General features: G+C 47.0%; 1 protein-coding gene across 2 annotated transcripts in view; it reads left to right on the top strand.

Moving 5' to 3' along the window:
- USP14 (ubiquitin specific peptidase 14) overlaps positions 1 to 21,858 on the top strand; it is a 1,988,776-nt gene that overhangs the window by 1,139,190 nt on the left and 827,728 nt on the right. The window lies entirely within an intron of this gene.

Below are 21,858 nucleotides of genomic sequence, written 5' to 3'. Positions count from 1 at the left end.
TAGTTTTTTCTTGCCTCAGTGGTTTACCGGATGTCAGAAAAAGTGAATAATTGCATTTCTTGTGGGAAACAGATACCGCATAGAGACTATCATACTTTGTGTATTCCTTGTTTAGGGCCTGAGCACGACGTTGTTGGGTGTCGCTCTTGTGCTAGATTCAATAAACGCACTATAAAGAGAAGGTTGGATTGTGCCAGGTTAGTCTTTGGGAAGCGGTGCAATTATAAAATGCCGTCGGATGCTCCGACGCCCGCTTCTTCGAAGAAGCGCAAGGACAAAGCAGTTAAGCCTCGGCTAGAAGAACCGTCTGTACCGGACGCCGGTTCTTTAGAGGTGTCGGTGGAGCCGGTGGTTCCACCGGAGGTTTCTTTGGGTTCCCAGGAGAGACTTTGTTATTGCAGGATGTGGCCTCTCAGGAGGCAGGTCAGGCTGAAGGGGCTTCTCAGGTTACTATACTCCCCTCCCTTCCTAGGGTGGTTAGGCCCTCTCCTTCTGTTTCCAAGGCTTCTCCCAGAGGCAGGCCAGGTTTAGCTTCAGTTGGTGTCACCCCTAGTTCTTCAGGAACTGTGCCCAAGAAGCATATGCTTAAAATGGCAGAAGATTTGATTAATTTGATTAGGGGTTCTTTGCCCCCTCCTGATAAGAGACCTAGGGTGGAGCCTGAGCCAGGGAGTTTTGAGCAGGCTTCGGATGTTTCAGAGTCTTCGGCTGAAGACTTGCAGGAGTATTCTCCTTATTCTGATTCTGATGTGGATGATTCTACTCCTTCTGCTTCTCCTCCTGAGGATTTTTCTTTTTCAGAAACTCTTCATTCTATGAGGGAGCATTTCAAGTGGGAAGGTCAGGACTTCTCTGATTCCAGGAAAAGGCTTAGGGAATTTTTGTTTTTACCCCAGCAGAGGCCTTTGGCTATACCTCCTGTTTTGGATGTGGTGGAAGATGTTTTTGCAGAGGCTTCTCTTAATCCTGATTCTTTGCCTCCTGCTCCTGTTAAACCGGATAGATATTACAGGGTGCCTGAAGCTCATAAGTATCTTTTTAAGAGTCCTAGGGCAGACCCAGAAACTGTTAGTCAGGGGCCTAAAGGTGTTAAGGCTTCTGTTGTCAAGAATCCGGTTCCAACAGACAAAGAGGCCAGGGCTTTGGATAGATGGGGAAAGAAAGTTTATACTTCTTCCACTCTAGCTATGAGGGCTTTGAATTGCCAGTTTCACATGTTGAAATACCAAAACTATCTCCTTTCACAATTGAAGTCTAGGGTTGATGCTCTGGCGGAAGGTATTGATTGTAAAGAGTTGCAAGATTTAGTACATGTTTCTGAACAGGTGGGTAAGCATTCTTTGCAATGTGGTTTTGATGCTGTACAGGCCTCGTCTAGGGTGGCTGCCACTGGGTCAGTTCTTCGCAGGCACGCCTGGCTGAGGGATCAGAATTTATCTGACCATGTTAAGACAAGGATTTTAGATGCTCCTTTACAATCTGATGTGTTGTTTGGTTCTCCTGTTGAGACAGTTTTAAAGAAAATGGAAGACAAGGCTAAGTCTATGCAGACTGTTAAAGATTTTTTGCAGGTTCAGCCTCCAAAGTTTAGTAGAAATTGGCCTACTAAGGGGTGGACGTATCCTTCTTATGATTCCCAGTCTAGGGGTAGATCTAGACGTGGTAGGGGCAGAGCTCAGGGCTCTTTCAGGCCTAGAACAGGGAGTTCTTCTGCACAGTCTTCGGGTGAGGGCAGGGGTCAGTCCTTTCGTAAACAGACCCAATGACCTACCTTTTCAGCTGCCAGAGCCTTCTCGTCTGGCAGCACCTTTGGGAGGAAGGTTGGCACTTTTCAAAGAAAATTGGAGTTTAATTACCCAAGACAGATGGGTATTGGATATCATACACCACGGTTACAGGTTTTATTTCCATACCTTGCCTCCTTTCAAAGGCATGCCAGACGTTCCTCCTCCACAAAGAATAGAGGCTCACAAGCAAATTTCTCTGTTACTCCAAATAGGGGCCATTCAGCCGGTCCCTATGCCAGAAGTGGACCTAGGATTTTATTCTCGCCTGTTCCTAGTACCAAAGAAAGGGAACACGTGGAGACCAATTTTGGACTTATCTATCCTCAACACTTATCTGGACATTCCCAAGTTCAAAATGTTGACGTTACAACAGCTTTTACCTCTGCTGGGCAAAGATCATTGGATGGTAACTTTAGATCTCAAGGAGGCTTATCTTCATGTTCCTATCAGACTGAGTTGCAGGAAGTATCTGCGTTTTCGAGCTGGGACTTCTCATTATCAGTTCTCTGCATTGCCCTTTGGCTTATCTACTGCGCCCAGAGTGTTCACGAAAGTTCTGGCTCCAGTGATAGCTTTCCTCAGGGTAAAAGGAATACAGATTTATCCTTATTTGGACGATTGCCTGATTCTGGCTCAAGGAAGGGACGAGCTTCTTCATCATTTGGATTATGTGATAGCAGTGCTAAGATGCCTGGGGTATTCTGTGAACGAAATAAAGTCCAGTCTAGTACCCTCTCAGGATATGTGCTTTCTGGGTGTGAGACTGAATACAGCATCCCAGATGGCCTTTTTGACCCCGGACAAACAAAAGAATCTTTCCCTTTACTTCCATCAGTTGTCTCATCAGTCCAGGCTGACTGCAAGGACAGTCCTTCAAGCCTTGGGGTTCATGGCATCTTGTATTCTGGTGCTTCCCAATGCCAAACTGCATATGAGGAAGCTACAATGGTATCTCAAAAATGTATGGACACAGCACTGCCAGGATTTGGACACTGTCATTCAAATAATACCTTGCATTCAAAAGGAGTTGTTGTGGTGGGCTCAGGAATGTCACCTAAACAAGGGACTCTCTGTGACCCGGCCAGAGGCGAGTCAGATTCTAACGACAGATGCCTCAGACAAAGCTTGGGGAGCTCATCTGAATGGAAAGTGGATACAAGACAAGTGGCCTGCCAGACTACAACATCTACATATCAACTTGAAAGAGATGTTAGCAGTCCAGTTTGCATTAATAGCTTTCAAGGATTTACTTCTTCCAGGGCAGGTGTTGATTCTAACAGACAACACAACTGTCATGTGGTACATCAACAAGCAAGGCGGAACACATTCTTATCCTCTATGCAGGCAAGCAATGATTTTGTGGGAGACTGCTCTCAGTTTACAGCTAAATCTTCAGGCAAGGTTTCTGCCGGAGCACAGAACTCCTTAGCAGATGTGTTGAGCAGACAAATTATGGATCCCCACGAGTGGAAATTGGATCCTCATGTATTTCAGAAATTGACAGTGTCATGGGGAACTCCAGACATAGATCTGTTCGCTTCTCCACTAAACCACCAGCTGCCAAAGTTTTGCACAAAAGGTTTCATCCCACAGCTTGGAAAGTGGATGCTCTTTCTTTCAATTGGAGCAATCTTCATGTGTATGCCTTTCCGCCTCTGCCTCTCCTCCCAAAGGTACTACTAAAGGCCAGACAAGACAAGCCAAGGATGATTTTGATAGCTCCAGATTGGCCTCGACAGCATTGGTACCCATTACTGAGAAGCCTGGTACGGAAGCCTCCATGGCCTTTGCCTTTGATTCCACACCTGTTGTCTCAGGAGGACAGTCATTTGCTCAATGTCAAGCTTCACTCTCTGCACCTAACAGCCTGGCATATTCTGTTTTGAACCATAGTGGGCCTCCACTTCCACAGCAAGTTTTGAATGTTATTTTGGAAGCTAGAAGGCCTAGTACAAGGAAAGTGTACGCAGATAAATGGAAGAGATTTTTATTTTGGAGTGCAGCAAAGGATTTTGATGTTTCTGAGCCTAATTTAAGTGTGGCTCTTCAATATCTTACTGAGTTACTGGACAAAGGTTTGTCCTTCTCTTCTATTAAGGTTCATGCTGCAGCAATTTCGGCTCACTATGATTGTGACCCACCATTGTTTTCTCATCCTTTGTGTAAGCAATTTCTTAGAGGGGCAAAGAATATAAGACCCCCACGAAGAGCTCCTACTCCTGCTTGGGATCTCAATTTTGTGTTGGAGAAACTCACTCTACAACCTTTTGAGCCTGCAGCTACTGCTGAATTAAAGTTTTTATCATGGAAGACTGCTTTTTTGTTGGCTATTACCTTTGCAAGAAGGGTTTCTGAGTTGCAGGCCCTTATGGCGGTTGAGCCTTTCTTAATTTTCCATAAGGATAGGGTATCTTTACGTACTAATCCTTCCTTTATGCCTAAAGTGGTTTCTAGTGTGGCTTTAAACCAAACTATTCATTTGCCTACCTTTTATGCAAATCCCCAAAATAAAGGGCAAAAGATTTTGCACACTTTAGATGTACACAGGCAGTTGCGATACTATTTGGACAGAACTAAAGGGTTCAGGCAGTCTCAGCAGTTATTTGTTTCTTTTGCTTTGAGTTCTCAAGGCAAGCCTGTGTCAAAACAAACTATTTCTAAGTGGATTGGGTTTTGCATTGCTTTCTGTTATTCCCATCATGGCAAGGAAGTTCCAGCTGGGATTAGGCCTCATTCCACTAGGGCTACTGCCACTTGACAGCTTTTTGAGGGGGTGGCAACTAAGGATATTTTGGAGGCAGCTACTTGGAGTTCAGTGCATACTTTTTCCAGGCATTATCACCTACCACTTTACTCTAAATCCAGGGCTGGTTTTGCCACTGCTGTTTTGCAGGGCATTTTGGCAGCTCCTGCTTCCTTATAATTTGGCCATCCTCCCTTACCTCTGCTTTGGGATTCTACCCAAGTGTAAGGACTGCAGCAATGTGAGATGAAGAACATAGTACAGTTTTGTACCTACCATAAATGTAGATGTTCGAAGATCCACATTGCTGCAGTCCAATTTACCCTCCCTCCTTCCCCTCTGTAGTTAGAGACGGTTGTGTGGGTTGGGTTGTCAATAGGGTGTATACAGTATATTGTATATATTGCACATATTTTTAGTGCTAGGATGGTTGGTTGTTTGTTTGCTGTCTTTTGGTTTTGACCTTTATTTTTAGGGTCTTCTGACATCTGGGGCAAGAAAAGACTGAGGATATGACGTCGGTCATGCGCATTTGTACCCTGACGTCCTGATGTCAGTCAAATGCGCCTTGACCGACGTCAGCCTTATACTTTGATATTCGGGCCGACCGAGGACAGCGGACTACCCAAGTGTAAGGACTGCAGCAATGTGGATCTTCGAACATCTACATTTATGGTAGGTACAAAACTGTACTTTTTATTTATTTATATAGATATATATATATATATATATATATATATATATATATATATGTGTGTGTGTGTATATTTTGCTCCCCATTTGGGGTGCACCTGACATCTGGGGCAAGAAAAACTGATGTAATTGCGTGGGATGCATGTGTTTTATACCCCCTGATGACCTGACTTCATGGAAGAAGGGACAGCAACAGACGCAGGACCCAAGACTTTGTTAATCAGACCGACTGAGGGCAACCTGCCAGCAGATTACCCAAATGTAATGACTGCAACAGTGAATACACTCGAACATCTGCATTTATGATGTGTGCACAACTGTACTTTCTAATGACTGCCTTCATTTCCTAACAAAAGATAGACAACTTGCTTCAGTACCTCCTATCCCTGCTTCCACTCTTATCCTTCACAGCAAGACAGTTCCTGAAGCTCCTAGGGCATATGCCTTCTCTGATCCCTATGCTTCCACTGGCCAGACTTAACATGAGATTTCAGTGGTGTCTGAAAAATCTCTGGTGCCAATACCTTCAGTCCATAGAGGCAGCCATTCCTCTACTGCCATGTCTGAAAAAAGAATTCTGCTGGTGGATCTCACAAATTCACTTCAATCAGGGAGTCCCCTTGCAAATTCCTACTCCAGTACAGCATCTCTACACATCTCCTCAGACCTGTGTTGGGGAGCTGTGCTGCATGTCCCCTCTAGCCAGCACAGGGCACATGGTCCTCAAACTACGCGATCACATCAACATAAAACAAATGAGAGCCTTACTCCTGTCTCTACAGACCTTTCAGCAGCTTCTGCTACCAGGTACACTGAGAGTGATCCAGACAACATGACTATACTATAGTATGTCAACAAGCAGGATGGGACAAAATCCTACCCTCTGTCATCATCATCTTCTTTCAGCTGTTTCCGTTAGGGGTCACCACAGCGGATCATCTGTTTCCATTTCTTCCTGTCCTCTGCATCTTGCTCTGTCACATCAGCCACCTGCATGTCCTCTCACCACATCCATAAACCTTACCTTAGGCCTTCCTCTTTTCCTGTTGCATGGTAGCTTCATCCTTGGCATCTTTTTCCCAATATACTCAGCATCCCTCCTCAGCACATGTCCAAACCAACGTAATCTTGCCTCTTGGCTTTGTCTCCAAACCTTCCAACCTGGGCTGACCCTCTAATGTACTTATTCGTAATCCTGTCCACCCTTGTCACATCCAGTGCAAATCTTAACATTTTTAACTCTGCCATATCCAGCTCTAACTCCTGCTTTTTGTCAATGCCGCTGTCTTTAACCCCATATAACATAGCTGGTCTCACTACCCTCTTGTAGACCTTTCCTTTCACTCTTTCTGGTACTCGTCTGTCACAAATCACTCCTGACACTGTTCTCCACCCTGCCTGTACTCTCTTCTTCACCTCTCTTTCACACTCACCATTACTCTGAACTATTGATCCAAAGTATTTAAACTCATCCACCTTCACCACCTCTACTCCTTGCATCCTCACCATTCCTCTGTCCTCCCTCTCATTCACATACATATATTCTGTCTTAGTCCTGCTGACCTTCATTCCTCTTCTCTCTAGAGCATATCTCCATCTCTCCAGGGTCTCCTCCACCTGTTCCCTACTCTCACTACAGATCACAATGTCATCTGCAAACATCATAGTCCACAGGGAGTCCTGTCTGATCTCGTCTGTCAACCTGTCCATCACCATTGCAAATAAGAAAGTGCTCAGAGCTGATTCTCGATGTAATCCCACCTCCACCTTAAACGCATCCGTTACTCCCACCACAGACCTCACTGCAGTCACACTGCCCTCTATGCTCTCTAACAATTCAGATTTGGCAGCTCGCCAATTCTCTGTTACTTCACCTAGTGGCTGTTCATATTCCAACCTCAGAAAATATATTGGCAGACACTAAGCAGAAAAGTGGCACCTTCTCATGAATGGATGTTGCACAGGGAGGTGTTTCTGGGCATTGTACACAACTGGGACGTTCCAAAAGCAGATCTGTTTGCCTCCTCCCAGAACAGACAACTACCCCTCTTCTGCACAAGGCTACCCCATCCACAAGCATGGAAAGTGGACGCATTCTCCTTCTGTTGGGGAAAAATGTACCTGTATGCCTTCCCCCCAATATCTCTTAATTCAGAAAGTCTTACTGAAGATTCAGAAAGGCAGACCAAAAATCCTACTGGTGACCCCTTTTTGGCCAAGGCAGCTTTGGTTCCCTCTTATTTCAGCTAGCCATGGGCAATCACCACAAATTACCTCAAAAGTTCGATCTACTCAAAAGACAGGGGATCTCTGATACACCCACAGCCTCACTACCTGAACTTGACCCTGTGGTTGATAAACTATTGAACTCTTTTCAAAACCAATACTCACGGGACGTACTCAAGTCCTGCAGGAAGCCAGGAAACTTAGCACCAGAAAAAATTACATTGCAAAGTGGAAACGTTTTTCTTGGTGGTGTTTTAAGAAAATACAGGACCCTTTGGCAGTCCCAATGCCTATGGTCCTTGCTTATTTGTGTGAGCTCCTGCACTCTGGATTATCATACTCTTCTATAAAAGTACATTTGTCTGCTATTTCTGCTTGTCTACGTAGGCTTCCTCCTTTAGCATCCAGGCTAGAGGTTAGACTGTTCCTTAGAGGGGGTTCTGCATCCCAGACCTCCTAGGAAATCAGTTCCACAACCTTGGAACCTTAATTTTGTACTGGAAAAAATTACTATGTCCCCTTCCGAGCCAGCCTTTTCAGCTTCCCTTAAGTTTTGCACTTCAAATGTGGTTCTGCTAGTAGTTTTGACTTTTGCCAGGAGAGTCTCAGAAATGGTATACATGCATTTAGCCATCCGTTACCTTGTCAATGTACCAAATGTCGAAAGCAGTGCAGCAGGTTCTCATATGTCCGAACCAGTGATAGTCGAAACACACAATACTGCCCCCCCCCCTTTTTGACCCATGGTAGCACTTGTTTAGGTGGTAGAGCAGTCAGAAATGTTGCATTCAGTGTTTCGTACGACATTCCCAACCATTTGCCACTTTAAAATTAGACATTCCAGTTCGGAAAAACTAACAATTGGAGATTGTTTCATTGACTAAATACATGTATACCTTCAGAAATCCTAGCCCTCATGGCCATTCTGCCTTACCTCATTTTCCACAAAGGCAGAGTCTGTTTGAAGACTAATCCTTCATTCATGCCTAAAATAGTAAATGAGCTTTCCTTGAACCAATCTTTTAACCTGCCTGTTTTCTTTCCACAACCTCAGAATTCCTCAGAAAGGAAACTTCATTCTTTGGATGTGCACAGGCAGCTCAGATTCTATCTAGATAAAACCAAGTCCAGTAGAGAATCAGACCAGCTGTTTGTCTAAGCCGTAGGCAGAGCAGTCTCTAAACAAACCATTGCTTCACTGATCTCAATGGCAATCTCCTTTTGCTATGACTTCTATGGCAAGCCTTTAGCCGCAAAAGTAAAGGCTCATTCCACTACGACTGCAGCTTCTTCTGCAGCCTTTTTCAAAGGCCTGGACCATGCCACCATTCTAGAGGCAGCTACCTGGTCTTCTGTTCACACCTTCACCAAGCATTATAAACTGGATTTAATATCCAGATCCAGAGCTGGCTTTGCCATATCTATTCTGCAGGGTCTCCTTGACTCTTTCCCTGCACCAACCACCCAAGGGGAATAGCTAATAGCTTTGATACTCTCCCTACTGTAATGTATACTGCAACGGGAGAATAGAAGGACATAGAATAGTTGTGTAAAATCTTAACATAACCATAGATGTCCTTCTCTTCCATGTTGCAGTATTCAGAAACCACCTTCCTCCCCTCTGTCCTTATTTTTGGGGGGTTTATGGTTGTATGGTTTGGTAGAGGTGTTTACTTGGTGTTGGTTATATTACTATATGTAGAATTTTCTCATAGTCCCAGGTAGAGCCTTTTGTTTGCCTTATAGGCTTCTTTCTATAGTCTTGTTTAGCTGGAATGCTTTGTAGTCATTCAGCATTATCTTCTGCTGAAGTCGGTCCTGACTTGGGTACGTGCAGCCGTCACATTTATAGCCGACGTCTGTTTATGGCACCAGCATGCTACGTCGCCCATACCCTTTACTGAAGTTTATCAAATGAGAACGCAGAGCTTAAGATGTTTGTGTTTGTATTAGTGCTTGTGGTTTTGCTACTGTTGGAATCTACAAAATAAACAAGTGTTCACAGAAGAATCTATCCATGGCTTTATTGCTTTGCTGACAGTGGTACTGGTGTGGATTACTTTGGTATACTGGCCGGATGTATGGTGCTGCAGGCAGCCATATCCCTACTGTAATGAATGCTGTAACATGGAAGAGAATGACATCTATGGTTATGGTAATATTTTATACAACTGTTCTTTCTAAATTGTCTGATAATACAAATATGATAGAGTAAAACATTGTTTACTAGAATGGTTAAAGTTAACATCCTGAATCTTACAGAAAAATTTCATGAGCATAGATGCAAGGCAGATGAAAGCGTATGTGATTAAATTGCTGTGTTAAGCACTTATTTTCATAGGTGGGTGAGTTGCGTCAGGTCTCCACTTTTGAAAGGCTGGCACTTTTCCTGAGGGCATGAGAATCTGGTTGCCAGACCAGGGAGTGTAACTCTGCAGATGAGCTGGGGAAAAAGGGGATCTTTACTTGGCAAACAGGGTATCACTGCACAGGAAGGGATACCCAGTGCTGCACATGGATATAAGGGAATCCATAGTGGGCAGACTAAACCACCCCAGCAGTCCACCAGTAACAGGAGAAGCCCCTGTTTTCAGGTACAGGTCCAGCATCAAGGGTTAAATGTAACAAGTGGGGACCATGCATCATATAGATGGACACTGAAACAAGGTGGGGAACAAAAGGCAGGGGACCCAGCAAATGGGAATAACAGTATGCTAGTTGTAAGTTGCCTGGAGACGACATGTGTACCAAACTATCACCTGAGTTTATATCCAATCTTAGTGGATGGAAAACAGGCCACTGCTAAGAGAGAGAGAGAGACAGCCTCTGACATAACAATTGTGAAGCCTGCTGTGGTTAAAGAGAAGCAGTACATGCTTACCTCCAGTCAGAGATTTATGAGGGAACCCATTCCAAATGTCTTTGGCCAGGGTTCACCTTGACTGGGAAGGTGGAAAAGGAAGCAAGCAAATAGGTGTGTTTGAATGTATCCCTGCAGGTGTCTTGATAGGGAATCATTTTGGTAATGCAGTAACTTGTGTGCATACAGTTACACAAGGGCTTGGTGATTGTCATGTGGGTCTGGTAGCCTAGGAGAGACCCAGGCAGACCCCACACCTGAAGCCAGGGCTGATAAGGTGACTATTTCAGGGAGGGCGCTACCCTGTAGCAGTGAGCCTGAAGGTGAGCCACAGCTGTGGGTAGGTACTGAGGTTCCTTTGGACAGAGTGACTACAAGGGTAAAGGTGAGTAGTAGTACCCAGGCTGACAGTGAGGCACCACTGCCAGAGGATACCAGACTTCTGTGGAAAGGGGGCTGGGAAAGGTCACAAAGACAGACTCAGCTCTCTGAACCTATATTGTGAGGCTTGAGGGAGGTGACTAAGGAGGCACCTCATTCTCAAGGAAAAGGGGGAGTCTGTATACTGGAACAAAGAGTTACTGTATAGAAAGTGGACCCATGCGGTGGGGGTCTAGAGGGTGAGGTGATACAGCAGTTGGTAGGGCCTAGAGCCTACCATCTGACACTTCTAGCCATGACATTCCTTTTGCAAGTCATATGGACAAAAAGTGTACCAAGAGACGTATTATGCAAAACTTTTATTGGCCTGGGATTGCAAGGGATGCAACAGGGTACTACAGGACCCAGGTGTTGGAACTGAAGACTACTACCCAAAAATTGACTGCTCCTCCTCTGAGCCATATCGGTTTTTCAGAGCCGGAAGAGACCAACCTGATGATTGTAGAACCCTTGGAGCCGACACCTGTTCCAGTGTCATCGGTTCCATCTACTCAGACGTCCTCGGTGCCGACTGGGGACTCTAGGAGCCGACGCTCTCCGGCCGGGTCCAGGGAGGATAGTTGCACTGACCTGTCGGTGTTGACTCTTCCTCTCGGGGCCTCAGAGAGGGTGAGCTCGGCTCCCACCTCGGGCTCGGAGCCCACAGCATCGGTGTAGGAGGGGATCATGGTTCCTTCAGGTCCGTCGACGACTTCTCATCGGAGCCGTGATTCCTTCAAAGCCATGAGGCGAGTACTGTCTCCTAAGACTTCCTCATCACCAGGTCTGGCCTCTTCTTCCCCTAAAGTGTATTTGTCTGCTTCTACTTCCATTGGCCACCCCAAGGGTGGAGACCCAGAGCCTCAGGTAGCCCCACTAGGCACCCCCTGCGCTTTTGAGACTTCCCCAGAGGCTCCCACTGAGGAAGTTCCTAGAAAGAGAGTGTGTAAGAGGAGGCACTTGCACTCCCCACACGAGTCATTGACATCAGACACTGACTTGGATGAGTCAGAAGGGTCCCCTCGATCCCCCTGAGGCCATCTCCTTTGCGGAGATCCTTGAGATCCTTAGGCAGAGGGGTGATTGGCAGTCCAAAAACCCTACTGAGGATGAGTCTGTTCTGCTGAAGGCTTTTGGGTCTCAACCTTCCACCTCTTGGGTGTCTCCACCCTACTATGAGCTTATGCAACTGGTCTCTTGTAGGACATGGGAGTCTCCGGAGTCCATGAAGCATGTTCCTCAGAGGCCGAATAAGTTTATCACTGCCCCAGCGGATAAAACCTTCTTGTCTAAGGGAGTCCCTGTTGATGCCATGGTGGTGGCGGCAGCCGCCAAGAAGGAATTGTCTGAAACTTCTGTGTCTATCCATCCTACTAACAGAGATTCTGGGATCATGGATAGATATGGAAAACGCATGTTCAGTTCAGTGACTTTCACTCTTCGATCACTGAACTATCTGACCCATTTCACCAGACTGCAAAGAGATCTCCTTAAGGAGTTGGGAGATGCTCTTCAGGGTGCTGTAGCTGCGGGTGCCACTGACAAAGTTTCTGCCCAACTTGCTACCCTTAATTCCATTGTGAACTCATCCATGCATGTCATATATGCAGAAGATGGATCGAGTAGGGCTGCAGGAGCAGGGATTGCTCTTCGTAGGCATACTTGATGTGCCTGTGTTCCTTCACGGGGCCCTTCAAGTCTTCATTTGTAAATACCCCGTTTGATGGCTCATCCTTGTTTGGGCCTAAGGTAAAGGAAACATTGACCAGGTGTGAACAGGAGGGAAAGACTCTGTCGTTGGAGTCCATTTTTCTACCCTTACTCAGCCTTACCCATAGGCCAAACGGGAGGAAAGATGTGGTTCCGTAAAACCCAAGGAGCCTTTCAGGACACGTGGAGAACCTTCCTCCAGGGGCAGAGGAGGAGGTAATAATGGAAGACGCCGCCCTCGTCGCAGAGGGGGGGGTCCACAACACCAGGGTGACGGATCATTTCTCTGGTCAGCCCTACCAGCGCTCCTGAGAGGAGGCCCAACTGTCATGCTCTGGAGGTGGTCGGGGGTCGCTTATCTTTGTACCCAGAAGCCTGGCTAGATATTACAAATGACAGATGGGTACAAAGCATAATTTCCAGAGGGTATTTCATACCGTTCTCCGCTCCACCCATTCCGGTCAAGGAGAATCCCGGACGTTCCACCCAGTTACAGGGAACAAGCAACCACAGAGGTCCTCAAGTTGCTAGAAAAGAGTCATCCAGCCAGTCCCAGGAGACCAAACGGGATTCGGAACTTACTCAAGATTATTTTTGGTTCCAAAGAAAACGGGGGACTGGAGACCCATCTTGGACCTCAGCAGACTGAACCAATTTGTAAGAAGAGAAGTTATGGATGGTCACGCTTCAGTCCATACTTCCCTTTTTAGGGAAGGACAATTGGATGTGCTCAATCGATTTCAAGGATGCGTACTACCATATAAAAATGGCCAGACCATCCAGAGATCATCTGCGTTTCCGGCTGGGAGCCAGTCACTACCAGTTTCGAGCCATGCCCTTTGGTCTCACTACAGCCCCCAGAGTGTTTACCAAATGTATGGCAGTAGTCACGGCTCACCTGAGGCATCTAGGATTCCAGGTGTTTCTGTACCTAGACGATTGGCTCCTTACCTCCATCACCAGGCATCAACTGATTCAGGCAACAGAATCCACTCTGACACTCTGCAACCACTTGGGTATTACATTCATTTTCGAAAAGTCTGCCTTGTCGACATCACAGCATATCGTCTTTATAGGGGCAGAGTGAGACACTTCAACCACCACTCTACGTCTTCCTGTAGAAAGGGTATCAATTCTTCGCCAACACATCACTTCCTTGGTGTCAAAGAACAGATCTCCATCCGCAGAAGTCTTGAAAGTACTAGGATGTTATGTAGTCCTAGCGCGCCTACATTTTTACCCGTGGGTTCGGAGCCAAATATAGTCTCCGACTCGGCCTATTTACTAGCTCAAAAGTCTCTGATTGGCTGGGCTAAGAGGGTATCCCGTAGTACACTGCTTCGCATCCTCAGATCTCGTTTGCTGCTTGTAGAGCTCGGACGTGGTCTTGCTTGGCTGTGGCTAAGTACTCTTTTTGAATTAATTTCTCGAGAAATTGCTTGCTTCATACTTCAAAAGCTATTTTAATAGCTATTTTTGCTGTGGTCGTTGTGTTTGCGTGTTTAGCTGTGTTTTTTTGTGGTATCCCTAACTGTTCCCACGGGCTAGGCCCGTTTTAGTTGGAGGATCCTAGTCTTCCCTTAGTAGTTTGTCTGTTTCTTATTGTATATTATTATTATTATTGTTTTTTTGAGAACCGTTTAAGTTAGAGGTTCTCTCTGTGTGTTCTCGTTGTTTTGTTTGTTGGTTTAGAGCTTCACTCTACCCTGTGGTACTGTCCGCTGTCTAAGCTGTGGGCTTCCTGCCCTTTTTTGGTAATCGTTAATTGTAGTTACGCTGTGTGCCTTGCACCTGTTGGAAGTCATTAACTCTTTGGATATGTCTAAAGATCAGAAAGAACATAAGCCTTCTGGCTTTAAAAAGTGTTCAAAGTGCGGATATAAAATGTCCATCACAGATGCACACTCTGTTTACTGTCTTGGAGCCATCCACTTACAGGAGTCGTGTAGCTTTTGCCACGCCTTCAGTCCTAGGGTGCTCCAATAGAGGAAAAACAAATTGATTTTAAAGGGACTGCTTAAACCATCTTTCGAGGAGGCTATAGATTCGGCTCCCAGTCGAAATCTAAGTCCTCCAAGTCCATTAAAAGGTCTCCGGCTCCATCAGCATCTTCGGAACCTCCGGAGAAAATTACCATATTGGATACTGCTTCCTCGGCTTCACCATCCTCTGGGCCGCAGGAGGTGTCTGTATTAAGTGAATCAGCATCTGCTCCGATCATTCTCTAACCTATTCAGAGCCGGTCGCCAAGTGTGAGGCTGGGTTCACCAGATAAGAGGTCTCAGTCTCCATCCATCTCCTCCAAATCCTCCAGGCTTTCCGATTTGGATGTGGATAGGGTGGTGCAGAGGCTCCTGCAGTTGCCGGTGTTGGCTAAATTGTTTTTGGCTCCGACCCAGTCTTCTCCGGAGCCAATTCCTATGGTTCTTTCATCGATTCCTCCTCCGAGCACATCCTTGCTATCAGAGCCGGTATGCCCCGCTCCGAGTGATGTTCCTCCGCCGGCTCCGATACCCCCTCTGGGTTTATCGGTGCTGACCTCTGCTCCAACCATGTCAGTTCCATCCACAGGTTTGAGAATCGGGTCTCTTCTGTCGGGCCCAAAGGGGATGCCTCGGGACATCTCTTGGTTCTGAGTCTCCCCCTCGGTGCATCGGCTAGGGGGACCCCGGTCCCGGTCATGGCCTCTGAGGCCGGTCGGTCCTCTGACTCGGGGGGGGACCCACCTTCACGGCCATGCAGAGCGCTCTGGCCAGGTCGTCAGCTACATCACTCGGGTCGGTCATTCCATCTCCCACCACTCCAACGAGAGCTTCTGACACCCATCTATCCTTGGACAGCAGAGCACCAAGCCCTAAGGACAATCCCACGAGCGGTCCCCCACTTTCTGAAGGTCCCTCAGAGCCCTGTCCCTGAGGAACCCCCCAGGAGGAAATTGTGTAAGAGGAAGCACATAGACTCCCAGGACGAGTCTCTCTCACTTCCGATACTGACCTCGAGGAATCGGAAGGGTCCCCCAAGTCTTCCTCTGATGATGTTTCCTTCTCCGATATCCTGGAGATACTGAAACAAAGAGGAGACTGGCCTTCCAAAACCCCTTCCGAGGAGGAGTCAAGTGTTCCTTAAGGCTTTTGGCACTCAAACTTCCACCTCCTGGGTGTCCCCACCCTTCGATGAACTTCTTGACCTTATTTGTCGAAGGGTGTGGGAAAACCCTGAATCTGTGGAGCCAGTACTGCGGCGCCCCAACAAATTTCTCTCCGCCCCTCACGGAAAAGAATTTCTGACAAAGGGAATTCTGATAGATGCCATGGTGGTGGCGGCAGCCACCCAGAAGGAAGTTGCAGAGTCTTCCTCTTCGGTCCATCCTCCTAACAAGGAGTCTGGGACTATGGACCAGTACGGGAAACATACCTTGTCTTCAACCACCTTCACCTTAAGGTCTCTGAACTACTTATCTCATTTCGCTCGGCTCCAGAGAAATCTCCTTAAGGAGTTGGGAGATACTCTTGCGGGTAACATACCTGAAGCGGTGGCTCAGACAGTCAATGCACAGGTTTCTACCCTCAACTCCATCGTGAACTTGTCCATGCGACTCATTTCGTATTCGGCCGAGGGAGCGAGTAGAGCGGCCAGCTCAGGTGTAGTCCTTAGAAGGCAAGCCTGGCTTTGCCTGTGTCACTTTGCGGAGGCCTTCAAGTCTTCCTTCACTGATGCCCCTTTTGATGGTTCCTCCTTGTTTGGGACCAAAGTGAAAGGCACCCTCACCAGGTGTGAGCAAGAGGGTAAGACCCTGTCTGCTGTAGGGGTCCATTTTTCCTTCCCGTCTAGGCCTTATCCCAAGGCTCAGCGAGGGGGAAAGATGTGGTTCAAGAAATCACAAAGGTTTTTTCCTGCCGCACAAGGTGAAACCCCCCTCCCGAGGCAGGGGAGGGGGGAGTTATTCAGGGAGACGTCGCCCCAGAGGCAGAGGGGGCCCCCGCAATTCTGGGGACCGTGACTCCTTTCGTGGCTCCCCATACTCCCACTCCTGAGGGTGTGCCTGACTGTGCTTATCCGGAGCCAGTCAGGGGTTGAATTTCCTTATATCCGGAAGCCTGGGAAAACATCACCCAGGACCGATGGGTATTAAGGATAATTTCCGGAGGTTACACCATTCCATTCTGTTCAGTACCTCCTCCCATCAGAAGAATCCCAGACGTTCCACCCAGTCAAAGGGATCAAGCAGCCTCAGAGGTATCTCAGCTGCTAGAAAAAGGAGTCATCCAACCAGTCCCCTCAGACAAGATCGGATTAGGAACTTACTCAAGATTCTTTTTGGTGCCGAAAAGAACAGGGGACCTGAGATCCATACTAGATCTCAGTCAACTCAACCATTACGTACAAAAGTCCAAATTCCATATTATCACCCTACAATCTATTCTCCCATTGTTGGGAAAGGAAGTATGGATGTGCTCCATCGACCTGAAGGATGCTTACTACCATATCGAAATGGACAGTGCATCCAGGTGTCATCTACGCTTCTGGCTGGGAGCCAGACACTTCCAGTTTCGAGCCCTGCGCTTTGGTCTCACCACAACCCCCAGGGTGTTCACCAAGTGTATGGCAGTGTTGACGGCTCACTTGAGACGTCAAAGATTCCAGGTGTTTCCGTACCTGGATGACTGGCTCCTCACCAGGCATCTACTAACTCAGACCAGGGACGTTACCATCAGTCTACGTCACCAATTAGGCATTACGATAAACTGGAAAAAATCTGCCTTGTTGCCCTTACAGCGTGTCACCTTTATAGGGGCAGAGCTGGACACCATTCAAATGCGAGCGTTCCTAGCACAAGAAAGGATCACAGGGTTGCAACAACAAATTCTCACGCTGATGCCTATGAGACATGCGAAGGCAAGACTGATTCTTCAACTCCTAGGGACCATGGCAGGTACTATCATGTTGGTTCCGTTAGCGAGATTACACATGAGAATTCTTCAATGGCTTCTCTTTGTCCAATGGTCTCTCCAAAGACTTCCGCTATCCTATCCAATTCTAATGACAGACAAATGCAAGCAGGACCTCCGTTGGTGGCTGTGCACCAAAAACTTGAACGTAGGAAAACCCTTTGTTCCACCCGTCCCTGTGGCCACAGTGACTACGGACGCCTCCCAGATTGAGGGGGGGGGGGGCATTATCTCGGCAGGATGGTCCAAGGCACGTGGCAGGAGCACGAGATACATTTGCACATAAACGTCCTGGAGATGAGAGCAGTGCTTCTTGCGTTGCAGGCACTTCAAGAAGTCCTCCCTCTAGGGACCATTGCAATACACTCAGACAACATGTCTGTAGTGTGGTATCTCAACAAGCAAGGAGGAACCAGATCTTATCCACTATGCAGGGAGGCCATGAGCGTGTGGCATTTGGGCAATAGCTTCCCAACGGTTTCTAGTGGCAACGCACATCCCAGGGAAGACCAATGTGATAGCAGACAAGCTAAGCAGGGCGATTCTTATGCCCTACAAGTGGTCCCTGGATCGCCTGGTGGCAGAGCGAATCTTCAGCAGATGGGGTCAACTTTGCTGTGATCTTTTTGCCAGCCCCCTCAATGCGAAATGCAGCAACTACTTCTCGCTGATCCCCCCAATGGGGGAATCAATCAGGGACGCTCTAGCTCACAATTGGCCCTCTGGTCTGCTTTATGCTTTCCCTCCGTTTCCCCTTCTCTCAAGGATGATTCAGAAAGCGCAATCCTTGGGAAACAGGATGATTCTGATTGCCCCACACTGGCCTCATCAAGTATGGATGTCCTTCAAGGATGCATCTGCAGTCCTAACAAATGGGTTGTCCTGTCGTCAGGCAGCCCTTCGGTCGGCCGGATTCCAAAGTCTGGGTCTGGCCTCGGCTGGTGTCGCACTTCACCCGACGTCATCTCTGCTGGTCTTCGGGTATAAAGGCATCAGCCGACGCCATTTTCCTCAGTCTTTCTTGCCGCGTGGCGCCCGAAGCAGAAGCTGTTCGCAAGTGCCGGTCGGTCAGATCCAGAGATTACTACTACCGAATACTACTTCAAGACTTCTAAAAAGCTAAGTACCCCGTTGGGGACTCTTTCTTGCCTCAGCCGATGTCAGAAAAAGTGAATAACTGTTTAACTTGTGGGAAACAAATACCTCATAAAGATTTCCACTCTTACTGCTTACCTTGTTTAGGCCCAGACCACGACGTAGCAGCCTGTTTAGCCTGTGCTTCTTTCAACCGACGAACGCTTAGGCGTCGGTTGGAGTTTGCTGAACAGTTTTTCGGCTCAGATTTTGCGTACATTTTGCCGTCGGATCCTCCGACTTCTCAAATTGTTAAGAAACGCAAAGAAAAAGACCGACACTCGCGGTCCGCGGTTTCGGCCGAAACCACGGTTAAGCAAACCGCGAGTGTCTCTGTTTCGGACAAAACCGAGCAAACGGGTCAATCTTCAGCCGAATCCATGACTACTACCGAGGCTCCTGCTACCCTAGTTGAATCGGCCTCTGAAGTTTTGCCTACTAATGTGGTTCCTCTAGAATTATCGGACACCATCCCTTTGGATGTCTCTACCCCAGCACGTGGTGCTGCTAGGCCTCCTGCAGCCATGTCTATAAAGGCCTTTGCCAGGGCTAAAGCAGCCAAAACTGCTAAGTCTGTGCCTGTTAAGCCCCCCTCTCACAGGCCCAGTTCCAGTTCCCAAATGCTTACTCTGGCAGAGGATCTCATCTCTTTAATAAGGGGATCCCAATCTCACCCAGACAGGGCCTCTCAACCTCCAGAAAGAGACCTAGAGCAGAGCCCCTGAGCCAGTGTCCTCAGATGACTCTTCTGATGATTCAGACAATACAGACCATCCAGAGGCTCCTTTTTCTACTTATGAAGATTCCGATGCTGAAGAATCTATACCTTCTGCCTCTCCACCAGAGGAATTTTCCTTTGGGAAACCTTACATGCCATGAGAGAGCAATTCCAATGGCAGGGACAAGATTTCTCAGATTCAAGAAAAAGGCTTAGGACCTTTCTACACTTACCGCAACATAGGCCCTTAGCTATACCTCCAGTTCTTCCTGTTGTGGATGATGCATTTAATGATGTTTGCACTGCTCCTGATACTTTACCTCCAGCCCCTGCCAAGCCCGATAGGTTTTACAGGGTACCGGACACTCATCACCACTTATACAAGGCTCCCCTTGCAGATCCTGAGACGATCTCCCAGGGGCCTAAGGCAGTAGCTTCGACCTCAGCGAAAAACCCTCTCCCTTCTGAAAGGGAATCCAGGTCCTTAGAGAGATGGGGTACAAAAGTATACACCTCTGCTACTCTCTCAGCTAGAGCTTTGAACTGTCAGTTTCATATGATCCAATACCAAGAGTTTATGCTTGATCAGTTAACTAAGAAACTGTCCTCTGATGATTCCTTAGATAAGAAATATGTTTTAGAAATGGTGAATAACATTCAGCAGGTTAGTAACCATTCTTTAAAATGTGGCTATGATGCACTGGAGGCTTCATTTAGATCAGCCATGACTGGCACAGTTATAAGAAGGCATGCATGGTTGAAAGAACAGGTCTTGCCGGATCATGTTAAAGCAAAGCTATTAGATGCTCCTATGGATAAGGTCAGTCTATTTGGTTCTCCTGCCCAGCAAGTAATGAAGAAAATGGAAGAGAAGGCAAAATCTGTACAAACAGTTAAAGATTTCTTACAGGTTCAGCCCCCAAGGTTTAGCAGGAACTGGCCTTCCAAAAATTGGTCCTTTCCAGACTCCTCTAAATCTCAGAGAGGCAGGAATAGACGTTCCAGAGGCAGAAATCAATCCAGAGGAGGTGTCTACAGAGGACGCCAGTGGCAAGGCAATAAACCAACGAGGCACAGACACAACCACTGCCACTGCAACAGGACAATCACAGTGACTTGGCTCTGACACCGCCTACCAGGGAACAAATAGCAGCACCCTTAGGCGGAAAGTTAGCCTTATTTTCAAAAAATTGGCACTATATCACAAGAGACAAGTGGATTTTGCAAACTATAGACCAAGGCTACAGGTTTCATTTCCACACCTTACCAGTAAAAAGAGGAATGCCAAACCTACCACCAAATCAAAAAACAGAATTAACAAAGATGAGAGCTGTGGAAAGGGTACCACCTACAGAACAGGGCAAAGGATTTTACTCCAGACTCTTCCTAGTACCAAGAAAAGAGAAAAGTTGGAGACCTATTCTCGACCTGTCCGCTTTAAACACATTCATCATTGTTCCAAAATTCAAAATGCTGACCCTACAGCAACTTCTTCCCATGCTGGGCAAGGAGTGTTGGCTGGTAACTCTAGATCTCAAGGAGGCATACCTGCACGTCCCCATACGACCAAATTGCAGAAGATACCTCAGATTTCTTGCAGGATCAGAGCATTATCAATTCTCAGCATTGCCCTTTGGCTTATCTACTGCCCAGAGTATTCACGAAATGCCTGGCATCAGTAATCGCTCATTGCAGGCTACAGGGAATCCAAATTTATCCATACCTGGACGACTGCCTGATACAAGCGGACAACAAAAGCAAGCTGACACAAGACTTACAAAGAGTCATTTGCTTACTACAAGCCCTGGGATACATAGTCAATTTAAAAAAGTCAAGACTGATACCATCCCAAACAAGAACATTCTTGGGTGCAGAATTGGACACAGTAAAACAGATGGCATTCCTAACTGCAGAAAAACAAGAACAACTCCCTCTTTACTTCTTGGCATTAACAAAGCAGAACAAACTAACAGCAAGGAAAGTACTGCAGGCCTTGGGCTTCATGGCATCATGCATAATCCTGGTCCCCATGCCAGACTGCATATGAGAAAGCTACAGTGGTACCTAAAGAATTTATGGTCTCAACACAGGCACAGCTTAGAAACCGAAATACCACTAATCCCATGCCTGAAACAAGAGTTCCTATGGTGGGCTCAAGCATGCCAGTCAAACCCAGGTTTGCCCTTCCACAACATTCAAGCAAGCCAAACCATCACAACGGACGCCTCAGACCTAGGTTGGGGGACCACATGCTGGACAAATGCATTCAAGGATTATGGACTCCAGATCAGCTGCACCTGCACCTGCACATAAATCAAAAAGAAATGCTGGCAGTAAAACTAGCAATCCAGAATTTCAGACCATTCCTCAAAGAAGGCCAATTAATGATAAGGACAGACAACACCACAGTCATGTGGTACATCAACAAACAGGGAGGCACTCATTCATACCCCTATGCCGAATGGCTCTGGACCTATGGAATATGGCTCTGAGCTACAACATTCAGTTACAGGCAATATTTGTACCGGGAAAAGAAAACATCCTAGCAGACATGTTAAGCAGAACTACCTCGGATGCTCACGAATGGATGCTACACCCGGACATCTTCAAGGCCATCA

This window comes from Protopterus annectens, chromosome 3.part0 (genome assembly GCF_019279795.1).
Source record: "Protopterus annectens isolate FY-2018-M chromosome 3.part0, PAN1.0, whole genome shotgun sequence".
Taxonomy (NCBI): Eukaryota; Metazoa; Chordata; order Ceratodontiformes; family Protopteridae; genus Protopterus; species Protopterus annectens.
Note: the sequence above shows the minus strand (reverse complement) of the source record. Positions and strands in the feature narration are given on the sequence as shown.